The sequence below is a fragment of the Lepisosteus oculatus genome, chromosome 3 (assembly GCF_040954835.1).
Source record: "Lepisosteus oculatus isolate fLepOcu1 chromosome 3, fLepOcu1.hap2, whole genome shotgun sequence".
Lineage (NCBI taxonomy): Eukaryota > Metazoa > Chordata > Actinopteri > Semionotiformes > Lepisosteidae > Lepisosteus > Lepisosteus oculatus.
Genome location: NC_090698.1, coordinates 40,258,649 through 40,275,227, shown reverse-complemented (window position 1 = coordinate 40,275,227; position 16,579 = coordinate 40,258,649). Strand labels below are relative to the sequence as shown.

Sequence of the window (16,579 nt, the reverse complement as noted above, 5' to 3'; positions counted from 1 at the left end):
GGGCTGTATGCTTCCCAGTCCACTTGATATTGTATGGAGCCTCTGTGCCAACAAATGTCCACAATTTTATTGATGGTGGAGGCTGGGAGGCCGTCAACAAGCCGGAGAGGAGGTGGACGTGGTTGTGGTCTGGAGAGTGAGGATCTGTGGAAGGGCTTGAGGAGGGAGATATGGAAAAGTGGTTAATCTTCAGAGTCAGAGGGAGAGCAAAACAATAGGAGAAAGGCAGAACCTGGGTGAGTACTCAAAATGGGCCTATATAGCGAAGTCCCAACTTGCATGAGGGTTGTTGCAGGGGTAAGTTCCTAGTTGACAGCCAGACAAATTGTCCCTGTCTGAGCCTGGGAGATGACCAATCGGCTGCTGTCTTCTGTCGTTGTGTCGTTTTCTGAAGTGCTAGTCTGGCAGGTTTCCAAAGTTTCTGGAGGGAGGTGATGTATTCTTGAACAGATGGGACCTCGGTATCTGGGAGGGCATCCAGGAGTAGTAGTGGCTGGTATCCTAGGAACAATGGAAGGGAAACATACCAGTAGAGGAAGTGTTCAGGGGGTGTTCAGCCCAGGGAAGTAAAGAAACCCAATCATCCTGGGTTGCGGATACGTAAACCCTCAGGAACTTCAGGAGCTTTTGATTTATTCTTTCCATCTGGCCATTAGCTTCTGGGTGGTAGCCTGAGGTGAGTGAAACTGAGGATCCCAGGGACCTGCAAAAGGCCCTCCAAAACTTGTATATGCACTGAGGGCCCCTGTCCGTGACCACATCTTTTTGGATGCCATGGAGTCTGAATACATGGAGAACAAACAAGTTAGCAATCTCCCGGGCAGAGGGTAGAGGGGGAAGGGGAACCAAATGAGCAGATTTGGAAAATCGGTCTACAATGACCATTATAACAGTTTTACCTTGGCTTCTGGGCAGGCTTGTGAGGAAATCAACAGAAATATGTGACCAGAGGCGTTCGGGCACGGGAAGTGGTTGCAGGAGTCCTACCTTCTTGGTGCAAGGGGATTTAATCCAGGCACATATGGCATAAGCCCGCACGTGTTCGGTGACATCGGTTTTTATGGACAGCCACCAAAACTCCCTAGAAATTAGTTCCAACATGCGTTTAGAGTCAGGGTGACAGGCGAAGTGGGAGTCATAACTCAACTGAAGGACTGCTGAGCGGATGGGGTTAGAGACAAAAAGTTTGTCCAGAGGGCATTGGGGTGGAACTGTTTGACCAACCAGGGCGCGTCTGCCTTGGTCTTCAATGTCTCACCTGACAGCCACGAGGATCTTGCTAGGAGGGATAATGGAGTCAGACTTGTTCTCTGATTCAGGGGGGTGGTGGAGGTGGGAGAGAGCTTCGGTCTTAAAGTTCTTGGATATGTGCTGAAAAAGTGGAACCTAGAAAAGAATAGAGACCTCCAGGCCAGGCAAGGGCTTAGCCATTTCTCAGACTGTATGTAAGCTAAATTCTTATGGTCCATGAGGATGGTGAAGGGATTTTGGGCTCCCTCTAGCCAATGTCTCCATTCCTCAAAAGCGAGCTTGATGGCGAGTAGCTCTTGGTTTCCCATGTCATAAATAATCTTGGCTGGGGACAATCTTCTGGGAAAAAAAGTAAATGGATGGAGAGTCGACTTGTCCCCATGACATTGTGACAGGATGGCGCCCACACCATGGCTGGAAGCTTCTACTTCAACAATGATGGGTAGAGAGGGGTCAGGGTGTCCAAGGAGCGGGGCAGTGGTGAAAAGATGCTTAAGGTGGAGGAAAGCTTTGTTTGCGTGGGGGGTCCTTTTGCCCTGATTAGGACTCAATCGAATCAGAGTGGTAATGGGAGAGACAACAGAAGTGAAATTGCGGATAAAACTGCGGTAGAAGTTTGCAAAACCTAAGAAGAGTTGGATCTGCTTGAGATTCTTGGGGGTTGGCCAGTTCATGATGGCAGTAACCTTAGCAGAATCCATTTCAATGCCAAGGGGCGAAAGGATGTATCCCAGAAATTGTACTTTAGAGGTGTAAAAATGCATTTTTCCAAGCTTGATGTAGTTTATTTTGTTTAAGGACCTAGAACGGGATAGAACCTCTTGGACGTGGGTGACATGATCCTGCAGGTTATGAGAAAAAATTAAGATTTCATCAAGATAGACCAGAAGGTATTTTTGAATAATGTATCTGAATATGTCACTAATGAAGTTTTGGAAGCAGGGGCGTTTACCAGACCAAAGGGCATTACCTGATATTCATAGTGGCTGTGGGTGGTCATGAATGCTTTTTCCACTCGTCCCCCTCCTGGATGCTGATTAGATTATATATGCCACGGAGATCGAGTTTTGTAAAAATGGTGCCACCCCTAACGGTTCTTGACTGTAATTTCATTGAGACCCCAATACAGGGTCTCGAGATGCCATTTTTCAACAAAGAAAAACTCGGCTGAGGCAGGAGAGGTGGAGAGTCGTATAAATTCTGACTTTAAGGAGTCCTGAATGTATGTTTCTAATGCTTAGGATTCTGTTCTGTAGAGGGGGTAGATGTGTCCTTTAAGAGGTAGGATTCACGGTAACAAGTCTATGGTCCAGACATGGGGGGGGGGGGGGGGGGTGCGGAGGAAGAGAAAGTGCCTCTTGTTTACTAAAAGCTTTGTGCTGGTCGGTGTATGGTGGTTGGATACTAGGTGAGTCTTCTTGGTATATGGTTTCTGGCCGCACATGAATCAACAAAAGCGGTGAGAAAGTTTACCTTTGCCCCAGGAAAGAATTGCAGGGAGGAACAACTTGGAAGTAGGCCGTGTAAGTGAGGGTGTTACTGACCTTAGTTGTTCTGGTAAGCAAGTGTGGAGATGGCTTGGACCATTTGGCTGCACATGAAGTGCGGATATGACCAAGGGCTCCGCAGTAAACACAGCATACCCCCTGCCAATGTTTATCTTTTTCTACACTGGTAAGTCGAGAGTGTGGGACAGTGGTGTGTTTTTCTAAAAAGGGAGAGGAAGGGGGCCTAGGAGGTTCAAGTTGCTGAGTTAGTAAGTGTTCCACTTTACGCTACTGTACGCGATGGTCCAGTTCTTGCACTTGGGAGATAAATCCATCTAATGTTCGTCAGTCGAGAGGTAGCAGCATCAGGTGGTCCTTCAATTCTTCAGATAGTCCTCTGCGAAATTGGAAAATAAGGACTTCATCGTTCCAAGAGGACTCTTCAGCCAAGGTTCAGAATTCAATCATATATTCCTGGAGAGGTCTATTTCCTCCATGCTGGGAGGATAAGCGGGATGCTACTTAGCGGTCATAGTAAGTGTAACCAAATACTGATTTCAGTTTTTCCTGGAATAGATGGTAGTGTCACGGACGTCCAAAGGGACTAACCGTGGGGAGCAGGAGAGCAGAAAAAGACCCATATGCGTAGCGGCGAGACGCGAAAAAGGCCCGGGCTCATTAGTGCAAAGAGTTCAGGAATGCCATATAGAAACCTATGCCCTCAGGGAGTGGACGTGGGGCGCCCTGGTGCTAGGCGGGTCTCAGGACATCCGAACATCACTGCTGAGCCCCGGACAGAGTGCAAGACCCAGAAATATATAGCCCAAGGGAAAGAGAGGGACAGGAAGGACAGCAGACCGGAAACTAGGGACAGGTCAGAGAAGGAGCGCCCTCTGGCTGCAGAGGGCGTGACAGGTAGTTGGCTGTTTCAGTGCAGCCACCCAGTCCAGTGCCCACCCAGTTAAAAGCAAAACTACAAAAGCTATTTTTTCACGAAACGAAAAAGATCTTTCAGGGCCCTATACAGACAACACAATCCGGGGTGGAGTGAGAAAACACAGGGAAAAAAGGCAGGAGTCAGGAATGAATACAAAGGGCCTGTCCAAAGTGTGCAGGTGTCCAGGGGTGGTGAGTCAGGGGCAAACAATCCAGAAGTAATCCAAACAGGGAATCCAAAATGGGCAAAGTCCAAAACCGGGTGGTCCATCAGAGACAAAACATGATAAAAACCGGAACAGGCGGGGAACAGGAACAGAAAATAAAACTATAACGGAGGCGATTCCGGGACCCGGGCTCACACAATACGGGAATCATTGCAGAGCCCCGAATTGAGTGGGCGTCTGGCTTTTAAGGTGGGCTGAGAGGAGGCTGAAACAGGGGGTAGGTGCAAAAAATCAAGTCCAAAGTGAAAGAGCCGGAACGCCCTTAAGGGGGTGGGGGGGGACTACAATCGTGACAGACAAGGGACGTGGTTGGGTAATTAGGATGTGCGTTGGCGTTTGTGGGAAGTAGCAGGGGCTTGTGTCTATTTAGTGCGTTTGCGTAAAGCAGCAGGGCCTTGATTAGTGGAGACCATGACAACATGTCCAACTCTGTAGTAGTGCTTTTCTTAAATTAGTCGCTTTTAAATGTCATCCGAAGTTGAATAGTCACTCCTTATTGTTGGAATCATGATCCCTTGTTCTGCTGTTTCTGTTGTATTACCTATTTTTATGTTTCAATTAATTGTTAAAGTATATTATATAATATATTTAATATATTATATTTCTGGTATTGATTAGTCTAAAAATGAAACAGATAAAATAATGTAATTCCTATTTTTTTAAAATATAAAATAAAGACTCATAATAAAACAACAATTATAAAACATATATTAAATGAAATAGAACAAACAGAACACAACAACTAATATGCTTTTGTTTTGATTTAGATCTAGAAAAAATGTTCAAATATCAATCCTGCTTATTGAAAATTATGAAATTAAAGTCTGTTTTAACAATGATATTCACTAAACCCAGATACCTCTACTGTATCTTGCAAAATTATTCAGATGCCTGCACATTTTGCATTTTGGTTCTTTTGCTTGCAGTCATGATTCCTTAAATTAGCAATCAATATTTGGAATATTAATTACAATATTATAATATTGTGTAACTTTGTAATATACTCAACATATTCCCCACATTAAATGCAAAAAACAAATAGAAAAATGTAAATAGATTATATGGAAAAGTCACAGTTGCATAAGTATTCAAATCTTTTATACAAATTAGTGAGTGGCCTCAGCGATAGTGAGTCAGCAATAATAGTGATTATTTTTCAGAATAAAAACACCTGTATCCATGAGGTTCCTTTGTTAGTGAATTTTAATCAAAATTTCAATCACAAAAACAAAGGAGCTTTCAAAGCAAGTTACAGATATATGAATTGAAAAGCAAAGATCAGGGTACAAAAATGGAGAACAAAAAGGGTATAAAATATTGAAGTCTCTAAATATCTCTGTTAACACAATCTACTAAATCATCAAGAAATGGGACGTACGTACATCGTATCACCCAGACATTGCCTAGATCAGGCTGTCTCTCCAAACTGAGCAGCCAAACAATAAGGAAACTGTTGAAGAATGACAGTGCGAGACCACTGACATCTTTGATAGAACTAAAATATCACACACTCCTCAAAGCTGGAATGTGTAGCAGAGTGAAAAGCCCATCTCATATCCTGCAGTAAATTTGCAATGAAGCACCTGAGTGATCCGACAACAAATTTGGCAAATTAGAACTTTTTAGGCTATATGAAAAGCATTATGTTTGCCACAAACCCCACACATCATCACCATCCTTACCCATCCTACAGTCAAGCATGGTGGTGGCAGTGTCATGTTATAGGAATGCTTCGTCTCCACACGAACAGGAAAGCTTGCTAGGAATGAAGCAAAAATTGACAGAGCACTGGCAAATACTAGAGGTAAACTTGCTTCAGTCTGCTAAAATGGGGGTGAAAATTCTTCTTTAATTAGGATATTATTCAAGCACAAGGGCAAAGCTATGTTGCAGTGACTTTCTGTTCATGTCCTTGTGTGGCCTTTTCAAAGTCCTGATTTGAATCCTATTATGAATCCATTGAATGACTTGAAAACCTTTGTCTATCGGTGATCTACAAGTAACGTGAGAGCTTGTGCGGGAAGTCAGTAGAGACTTAACCAAAAACACTTGTGGCTATAATTGCTGCTAAAGGTGCATTCTCCAAATATTGAGTTCATGGTTTGAATATGTCTGCAATCAACATATTTCCATTTTTTCTCTAGCATTTTTTAAAGCATCTTATCTTATCCTTGGAAGTCTTCAGTTTGAGAAAAAATCTATTTACCATATAATGTTGTAATTCCACAAAACAGGACACAAGAGGAGCTGGCACTGTGAAATAGTGGCTATCATTGCTGCCTTACGGCACTGAGGCCATGGGTTCAATTCTGGACCTGGGATGCTATCTGTGTGGACTGGAGTTTGTATGTTCCTTCCATGTTCCTCTATGGCTTTCACCTTCCACCTTCTTGTGATTTTCCTCTCACAGTCCAAAGACATACTGCTACGTTAATTAACTTGACCTTTATGTGTGTGTGTGTGTGTCTGTGTTTGTGTGTGTTCTGCGATGGACTGGTGTCCCATCCAGGGTGTACCCTGCCTTGCCCCTGTTGCTTGCTAGAATAGACTCCAACCTCCCCATGACCCTGAACTGGGTAAAGTAGTAGTAAAATCCATGGGTGGATGGACAGATGGGACAACATTGAAATTTACAAAAGGCACTATATCTGTGGTTTAGATTAATCAAAGCCACATCTCTAAAATGAGAAAAAAATTAGAAATGAGATGAGATAGTTATTACATAAGCTGGCATTTTCCGCAGAATAGAAACAATCTTCGTGTGCATTAAGCTGATTCTAAGTTTCAATAAGCAGTGGAGAAGCATCATGTGGCTCTGGTGTAACTTTAGTGGCCTTTCAGTAGGATTTAGATACTGTATTTCACCATGTATAAAGAAAGTGTTCACGCCTCTTACACTCTGTATTAAGGCCCTTTCAAAATAAGTTTGCTATAAAACAAGAATACTTACAGGAGAGGTCTCAAGTACCAATTTCATTATTTTGCTCATAATAACTTCCTAATTTTATCCTTGTGAATTGTTTGTTAACAAATGTCAGTGCTACTCCCAGTTCATGACAGATGTGGACAGATGCAATGTCATCTTCTTTTTCAAGATGCACGCACCACGCACCAAGATGCAAACAGCAAAATCGAAAATAAGATGTTATATCTTAAGCTTCCGGGAAGCTATAGGGGTCACTGTTGCACAGAAAACAAAGGAAACCCTGCCCGACTTAAAAAGTGAAGCGTAGAATTGTGCCATGGTGTCTGTTGGAACCCTGGTCCTGGGCAGTTCATGACAACAAAGGTTCCAACCAGTATACTTTGTGACTGGCGCCTGCTCTATCCATAGCCCCCTTACCAATTTAACCGAATGTCTACAAATGATTATTTAAATATAAAATAAAATGTCCAAAATTTAAATTCAGATTAACAAAAATATTTTAACCTTATTTATAATATTGAAAGGTGCACTACAAAATGTATTTTCCTGTTTGATTATGTGGACTTTAGTTGCACAAAAAAAAATCTATCAGTTCTATCAGGACAAAGATAATTCCCCAAGGGAATCAATCTTCTGTTGATGGCACATTCTATTAGATACTGCAGATTTTACAAAGATTCCCAGGGGTTAAACCTTTCCTTGAAGCCACAATTTAGCAATGCTATTAGATTAAAGGAAAATAGCTGACGTCTATAGAAACCAAGTTACTTAAAAAACTCCCTTCAACTTAATATGCTTAATATGCTTAATATGTTAAATATGGCTTATGGAGACAAGGGTTGCTGTAGGACACACTTTTCTCAGAATGTTACATCAAGATCATCTGTAAATTCATTATTTTAGATAAGAGGTGGTAGAAGCTGATATACATTTCCCGATTACTCATGCATGTTGGCTAGCATCTTGATGAAACAGTCCTGGAGATGAAGGCTTTCGTAAAGGCTGCAGTCCACATCAGTTATATATCAAAAGGAATTTAATCAGGCTAATATGCAGCAGTAGCACATCAGACCTGGAGAAATCAGTTCTGATAAATAGGCTTCATTGCAAAACTAAGAATACCAAGGTCACTGACTCACGGCACGGCAATCCCTCTGATTAAGCCAACATATCCTGGGGATATGAAAAGGAAGCATTTGGGATATTGCAAAAGGTGACTCATGATTTCAGGATTTACAGAGCAAAGTGAAGTCACAGATGCAATGGAGAAACTCTTTCAAAAGTTTATTGTAACATTTGTTTTTAAAATCCTTTCTAATTGACAGGGATTCACATAATCTCAGGAATTATAGAGAGCATAAAACATATTTAGGTATCAAAACAATTTGATCAGTTACAATAAAAATGTAGTTTGTTACAGTGGGAATGGATTATGGTAATTGGATAGGACCCATGAGACTGTTATTATTAATAATATAAGTTAAGTCCAGGCACTAAAATAATGGCTAGTTTGTTTCACATTTCTAATGCCCTCAACATGGGTTATGTACAGTACACAAAGTGAGAAATGCTTGTTGGGACATACTGTACTTTGCATTTTTGTATTCTGAATTGCCTTCAGTACTTCAGTCAAATGTTATACATAGTAAAGAGATATTGTGTACACACCAAGTGTAGAATTTTGTATGACAAAACATCTACTATTTTCAAATTCAAAATATGTCTGACCTCATTAGCTAATACAGAAGTTTTTGGAAATTTTAAGCTGATTCACAGTTTCCTCATTAAGTTTTGTTTGTATATGAGCACACATTATTTCCCACAAGTTTTACTGTATATTCCGTAATTGTATGTGAAGGATGTCCTCACTTCATTCCCCAGCTATGAGTTTATCTTAGCATCACAGTATGAGATGAATTCTTACCATTATTAATTACATAATAATTTAAATATCAATAAAGACATTTCCCCTGACTATAACTTGATATTAAAAGTATATAATTTCCAGTGAGCTTCATTATTTGAAAAATGAGTGGAAAGAATACACTTTAACCTGTGACCCTTGATTTTTCAAAATGAATTGATTGATTAGAGTAAGAGATCAGAACATACAGATTCCTGGGTGTCAGTCAATAGCTGCCCAGGAAAAAAAGTGCTGTGGATGAAAAAATCAATAATGATTAAGTGTATTGATCACCTTGTAGGAAATGGAAATGTGAAATTAATATTTACAGCTCTTGTTACTATTTGCCAACCGAAATGAAAAGCAGAGCAATGTTAAAATTATTTACTTCATAATATTGTTTTCCCTGCCTTTTCTGGGATTTTAATTATGATTTCCATGTTAACATTAAAAATTCTAATGTGTTTTCTAAATAACGTTGTATTCATATTGACAGTGGAAAGTAAGCCCATTATAAATTGCTCAATATTCTGCACAAATTGAGTATATTACTTAAGAAGTTATAAGTTATTTTTGTCCTTACAGCGCACACAATATTTAACACACTGAACAAAGGAAATGTGTATTTTTTTAACCTTAGTGGTACAACATAGTGTCATAAGCAAAAATGAATTGTTATGGCACAAATGTTCATTTTTGGGGTAAAATATGAATGTGAATGATTTTAAGAGATGGTGATATGTTCCAAGGGGGTGGAGCTAACCTTGTTAAAGCAGCTCTTTAAGCTAGAAGGGGAGAGAGTTAAGAGAGAGAATCCAAGTGAGGTAGGATTCATGTTGATTATAACTCTCTAAGCATAGTTTTGATGTGTTACCTGTTTTTTGTCTTGAGGTATTTCACACTGTATATTAGGTTTTGGGATCACTGTCAAATAAACTTTCACTCTTGCACATTGCAATTTCTTGTATTAGGAATTTGTCTTTTTTGCATACCCCACCTTGTTCTCCAGACACACAGACAGGAAGAGAGAAGCCTGGGGTCAGAGTGCAGGTTCAGTCATTGGAGCAGTTGGGGCCTTGCTCAGGAGCCCAACGGAGTAGGATTCCTCTACTTGCTGTGGGATTTGAACCAGCAACCTTCCAGCCACAGGCACAGATCCTTAGACACAGAGCCACCGCTCCGCCCTATACTGTATAAAAATTTATATTATATAGCTTGTTGTGAACGCAAAAGAATGCTCTTTTTAAGTTTACATACAATAATCAATATTTTGACAAAGTGACTAAAAATCTTCGTAATTAAAAGGTCAGATTAAAATAAAATATTTGAGTAGTCATTTGAATGAATTTGTCACCTACTGTAACTTGCATTAAGTACATTATGTAACCAGGAGATGTAAATGCTGGTTGGTGGGGTTTATGGGAATTGGAGTTCCTAAGCTAAAGCTGCATCAATGACAACTGGGAATGTGTATAGAAGAAGGAAAGTGAAAATAAAAGCCCACACCCAGTTTCCCTCCCCCTTTATGTGACTACAGAATGCACTGCTACTCACCACAAGTGTTTATTAATAATTTTAAAAACTACTAATGTAATACAATTTGCAGGGCAGCAAAACCATATAAAAACTCAAATTTAGATTTTTAATTTTATTATTTAAAAATTTACAACATGTTATTTAAAATTTGCATTTAACACTAAAATCTGTTTACATGTCAAAAGCTCAATTGCGATTTCTGTTTAAAGGCATGATTAATTCCTTTGCTCTTCCCGAGCATCCTGGATATTGCTGGTCTGGAGGTTCATTCATATAATTACTTTATTGTTGACATACTGTGATATATAACATTCTCAGAAATGTGAATATAGTTTATACTGTACATCAGGCTGAGTAAAAAAAAAGTACATTTTTTGGTTTGACCAGGAGTTTGACTTTGACCTTCTGTGTACCAGGACAGCACGAAACCACTATACTTCTTGGGCTGAAACTTTAAAGGTTCTTTGAATTGCATAGTTATAATTTCAAATTTTACTGACATCCATGTGTATGACATGGTAGTGTTTCCAAAGTTGTTTTACGTATTTGTTATAAACTATTTAAGTAAAGATAGTACATAGTACCTTTTTATATGTGTGGTTTGACAGATATTTAGAAGTTCTTTGAGAATGAGAAACTTTTTTTTTAAACCATCTTCGGTTAAAAAAAGTCGACACAACTACAAAGACCTTTTTAAGAAAATGTAAATCAGCCTGCATTACTACTTCATCATCTTTCAATAGCATTTAACCTCAGGACCTCAGGATCACAGCACATCTGTGGCATATGTACAGTTACCAATTGTATCATACTGTATGTACTGTACCTGTGTGCCACACATGCAAATCACATGAAGCAATATCCACAGATATGCCAAAATTAGTGTAGGGTTTTAAAGCTGCTACAGCGCAGAATGTGTAAAATATATTTTTTATAATCAAAATCTAAATCAAATCTATATGTTTCTAGATACGAGCAGCACAAACATGACTTTTTACAGCACATTGTTTGTGGTCCAAATGTATTATCCTTATGAAATGGAATGAGCACGTGGTCACTTTAGTTATATGATTCCATATTAATAATCCCTATCATGTTGGTTTAGAAAAGCACTAGAACTTTTTTTAACAACAGTAATGTAATAACAAGTATAAATTGAAACATTTAAAACATTATAGCACTCTGTAAAGTATACAGTATAGACTTTAGTTAGAATAAGCACATCAAAATAATCACAGTAAGTGATCAATTTAAAGACTTTGATGCAGAAAATGTTTTTGAAGGTGGACTACTGTTGTGTACTTTTTGTGTTGTGTTTTATTTTTAGCTCTACCGAGCAGCTATATATAGTATGTATAATATATTTATATTTATAAATTAATATTGTTTATGACATTCAAAGGCATTACACTTCTGTTATTTTTATTGTCAGCTACCAAAATTTTCCTTTATTTACAAAATTCAGTATTAATATTAAATATTAAGTGGATTTAAAGATGATAAACAGAAGGAAAGCAGATTAAATGAAGCAACCATTTCACTAACATCTAGGGCACCACAAGCACCACAAGTGCCACTGATCAATTGTCTTTGGCCAGTGAATCACACAATGTACCGCACTGCAGTACAACCAACACGGCACTAAGAATTGACGTGCGTTCCTAGTGACTGCATCTGTTTGACGTACTGTATATATGACGGGACCCAGTGTGCTGAGCACGTTACATAAGTAACGTCACCTCATTGAAACCTAGACAGTACAGAATTCTGCTGCATGAAAACACCTAGTCTTTTACTTCAGTGGAGATTACCACTATCTATGGAATGGTGTTGTTTGTGGCCATATTCACAAAACACATCATTTTATTTTAAATATTAAATATTCATTTCATTTTCATAATTTTTAGAAAACAAGGACTCAAACTCATTTTTGGTTTAATAAAAGGTAACAGGTAACTATCATGGTCAAGGTTATTTTTTTGTTCAAACTAGTTGTCTCATCTAACATTTAACAGATTTTAGGAGAACACTGTACCATCTTTTTGAACAATTATCTCCTCTTCTCTGAGGAAATAGGTTGTTGAATGTTTGAAAATGCAATGTTGGAATAAAAAATCTGTCCCATTTCAACTTCGTAAAAATGAATTTTGTGTTCAAAACCACAAATGGGATTATGAATTTTAAAAGGATGGAAAAATGACAGCACCAATGTTGAATTCCAGATATACAGATGCTTCAAATGGCTTTTCATTTTCCATTAGAAAAAAATCTAAAAACTATTTTTCTCTGTGGCTTATTTGCCCTTTGTCAGTGACAGTCAGTCCATCACTCTTTCTCTCTTTAAGACCTTCTCTCTGGTGTGTAGTCTTACTGCTGTCTCCCCGGATAAAGTCACACACCTGCTGAGAAGACGCAAGCCATTAAATAGGGAGGTGCTCAGCTGTCAGGAATCAGGAGTGTAACAAGCGACAGTGTCAGTGTCTCATTACCTGTCTGACTGACTGTCACTATGATGTTTAACCTCTTTGTAAGCCGAAAACAATGGCTGTGATGGATAGTTGATTGCACCGGTCATTGATGATAACCTGCACTAAAGTGTCCCCATGAATGTTCACTAGAATACTTGAAGAGGCTTAATGTGCCTTGGTTCAAGCATGTTCTAAAACCTTTTTCCTGAGCACTCTTCAGTGTTTTTTTGTTTGCACCTGAAGAAGAGAAAATCACTGTACATGTGCAGGTTGAAATTCAGATTGTTTTTTTTTAAAAAGAAACTTCATGAGGAGGTGCTGTTGCTGTGCTTAGTGTGCAGACAGTCTGAAAATGAGGGGCGGCTCAGTTGAGCTCTGGTCAGTTCTGGCATAAATAAAGCACTGGTCATAATTGTGCCTCAGTGCTTGGCCCAAACAGTTTATATCAGTTTCAGGATAAAGATGAATAAGCTGTGTTCTATGGAGGGTGTCTAGGTTATCCTTTCATGAACTTTGCCTCCTTCAAAGCAGAGAGTGGTAGTTAAGATGACAGAGAAGTGCTGATTAAGTCACAGATGAAGTGGTATTGATTCACTCTACATGGAAACTTCAGCCTCTGGGCATCACTGACCCCTCCAACCCCTGCAATTACTCTCCTGAGATCTCCTGCCACGTTGCCTCGCTTAATCGATAAACGTGACAGAATTAACGCTGCTTAGTTTCTGCAACAACAATTAATCACACCTTTCGCTACAAAGTCTAAGAACCGGCTAAAATAATTTGCAAATGATGTACACAAGTACTGTATATCACAAGCACACTTGTAAACAATATGTTTATCATTTCCCTTTCAGGACATACTAAAATATGAAATCAACAAAATGTAACAGATGAAGGTCTAGTGTTAAACACTATACACCTAAATGGTCTATCAGGCAAGACCAGCAAGATATAGACCTACTTGGAGGTTAACAAAAGAAAATATAATACAATGTAATGAGCCTAGAAAAATGAAAAATGACATTCAAAGGCATGCATTAAAATACTGTTATTGGTGTATATACTACCTTTAATACTTTTTTCCCCCAATATCTGAGTTGAAAAATAAAAGATAAAGCATAAGCATTCAAATTGTATAAGTTAAATAGTTTATAAGAAAAAAAAGAAACTCCAAATGTTCTCAATAACAAAGCTGAATGGCCTCCTCTCATTTCCTCTCCTTTCTTAACTACTGTACTTCACCAGTGTCTTTCTTAATGAAGATGTCACAAGTGTATTTTATACAAATAAGCACTAAAAACTTTGAAATGGCAGAAACAGGGGTATTAACCATAATCCAAAAGACATTAAAAATAGTAGGTCATGTTTCATATCCAAGTGTTCTTAAATAAATCAGTGAAGTCATTTCTAAACTCTGAACAGAATTGATTTGCTCCTTAAGAAATTCCTGGAGCCTGGAAGACTGCTGTTATTATTCTGTCATAAAACACAAACGTTTTGACAGGTTCTAGAATGACTGAAGACCCAAATGTGATCATAAGCACAAACTGTGCTCTTTGTTGTAATAGTCGAAGTATAGTATAGAGAACAGCTCCAACGTTTCCAGCACAAACAATCTGCAACTCCCCAAATTCACCAAATTCAGGAGGCCAGCACCTATTTAAACTCCCCTAGGGCAGTGACACTAGGACAGTGGGCGAGAGAGATCTTGCTACTCTAGGAAAGACCTCTATTCGCTCTAGCTCAGTCAGTTCACTACAGTTGCCACAACAACTTCATGTGGAAACTGCTCGTTTGCCAGGGTCTGTCCACACCATGTTCCACTACTGCCAAACCAAGACACACTCACATCCAGAGGCACAACAAGACAAGGGGATGTAACAGAGAACCAATATACAGTACATGTACTAAGCTGAACCAGGTAATTGTAGAACAGTCAGACTAACATGCCATGTAAAATACCAGAGACCACCAATCTAGACATTTTACAGTAATGCTGTTACTGGAGAAGGTTAAAAGTGTTCCACAGAGATGTTTGTAAACAAAAAAAAATCTAGAATTTTTTTTTAAGAAGCCACAAAAGGAATGGACATTTGTGTAACAAACAGTTCTATCCGGACCCTATGCGGACGACACAATCCGAAGAAGTGGGAAACACTAGGAAAAGGTCATGCAGGAATACGGGGCTGAAAACAGGGGGGCGTGTCCAAAGTGCGCTGTTGCACGGGGAAAGTGTGGCCGAGGCAAACAATCCAAAAGTAATCCATAAAGGGAATCCAAAAACACAAGAATAAGTCCATAGCCAGGTGATCCATCCAAACAAGGAATTAAAACCATGAACCGGGTCGGAACCAGCGGACTGGGAACGGGAACAGAGATTAAAACCTTAACGGAACCAGGCGCTTCCAGGTCCCGGACTCGCACGGTGCGGAAACCAGATGCAGAGGCAGGATGAACGTCAGCGCCTGGCTTTTAAGGTGGGCTGGGAAAAGGGGTCAGGTGCACAGAATTAAGTCTAAAGTGAAAGGGCTGGAGCACCCTTAAGGAGGGGGGACTATAATCGTGACAATTTGGAGTGCTTATGACATTGTGTATTTAGATTTCTAGGAAGACTTTGAAGAAAGCTTCCCCATGAGTCAGTCATTCTTAAACTTAAAGCTGTAGTAAACCTGTATTGTTGATGGACTTATAAATGACTCCAGTAAAGGTGACAGAGTAGTAAGAAGGGAAGCATCTGTGTTCTGCAATGTGTGAAATCGTGTAACACAGAACTCAGTGCTGGGACCACTGATCTTCTTCAAGCATATATACAAGCTATTGATACAAATTCGTTATTTTACTAATGATAGAGAGCTTGGGGGAATGGACAACAACCAGGATAGAGTCAATATAAGAAGATTTGAATAGGATTCAGACATGGACTAATAGAAAGCAAATACAATTCAATATTTTTGACAGTAAACTTTTGCATGCATTTAAGAAAAACAGGCCACAAATTAATATCATGAAAAGTTCAGAATCCTAGTCGTTGTAGTATATCCAGCTCTCAAAATATCTAGTCAATACAAAGAAGCAATAAAATGGCAAGCAGAATAACAAAGTCTGTGAAATACTAGCCACTAGTGGTTATGCTGAAACTGTGCAATGTATTAGATGACGACTGGAGTACTGGACACAGTTCTGGTTCCAGGGCTTAAATAGATGATTAATCAGGAAAGGATGAAGGAGTTTTTTAAATTAAGACATCTGAGAGAGGATCTGATTGAGGTCTTTAAAATTTAAAATTTCCTAACAGTTATTTCAATTACATTCAGTGAGTAGAATGCAGGAATAACTGGAAGCTGATTAAAAGACAAGTTCACAATAGTATTAGAAAATAGTTTTCTTATACAGAGAATGATTATTGCATTGAATGCATTACCAGGACACGGTAAAGGCAGAGATCCTGGGAACTTAAAAGTCTAGGCTAAACACAGTAAAAAATTCAGTGCCTAGAAAAAAAAAACATTTTAATACTAACTTTAGCATACAGTAGTTCAATAACTGAAACAATGCAATGTAATAAATATATTGCAGTATGGGAATTAGTTATTACTTTTTTAATCATACTCATGTTGTTATCCAGTTGTACAGAATTTAAATATTTTTTACTCTTTAACATCCTAGCAATTCTCAGGATTCATAGGAAAGATGATACATTGTAACTCAGCGCAGACTCCCCTCCCCCTGCCTCTATCCTCCAAGAAAGTAAGCGTGTAGAAACAGATGAAAACAAGCAGGCATCTGGTAACAGCAGTGTTAGTTATTTACTAGAGAAACCTTGCGTGTCAGATAGCAGTAAACCT

At 39.0% G+C, this 16,579-nt stretch overlaps 1 protein-coding gene across 1 annotated transcript in view; it reads right to left on the bottom strand.

Moving 5' to 3' along the window:
• Positions 1–16,579, bottom strand: part of arid3c (AT rich interactive domain 3C (BRIGHT-like)) — a 176,424-nt gene that overhangs the window by 147,252 nt on the left and 12,593 nt on the right. The gene's annotated exons all lie outside the window — the stretch shown is intronic.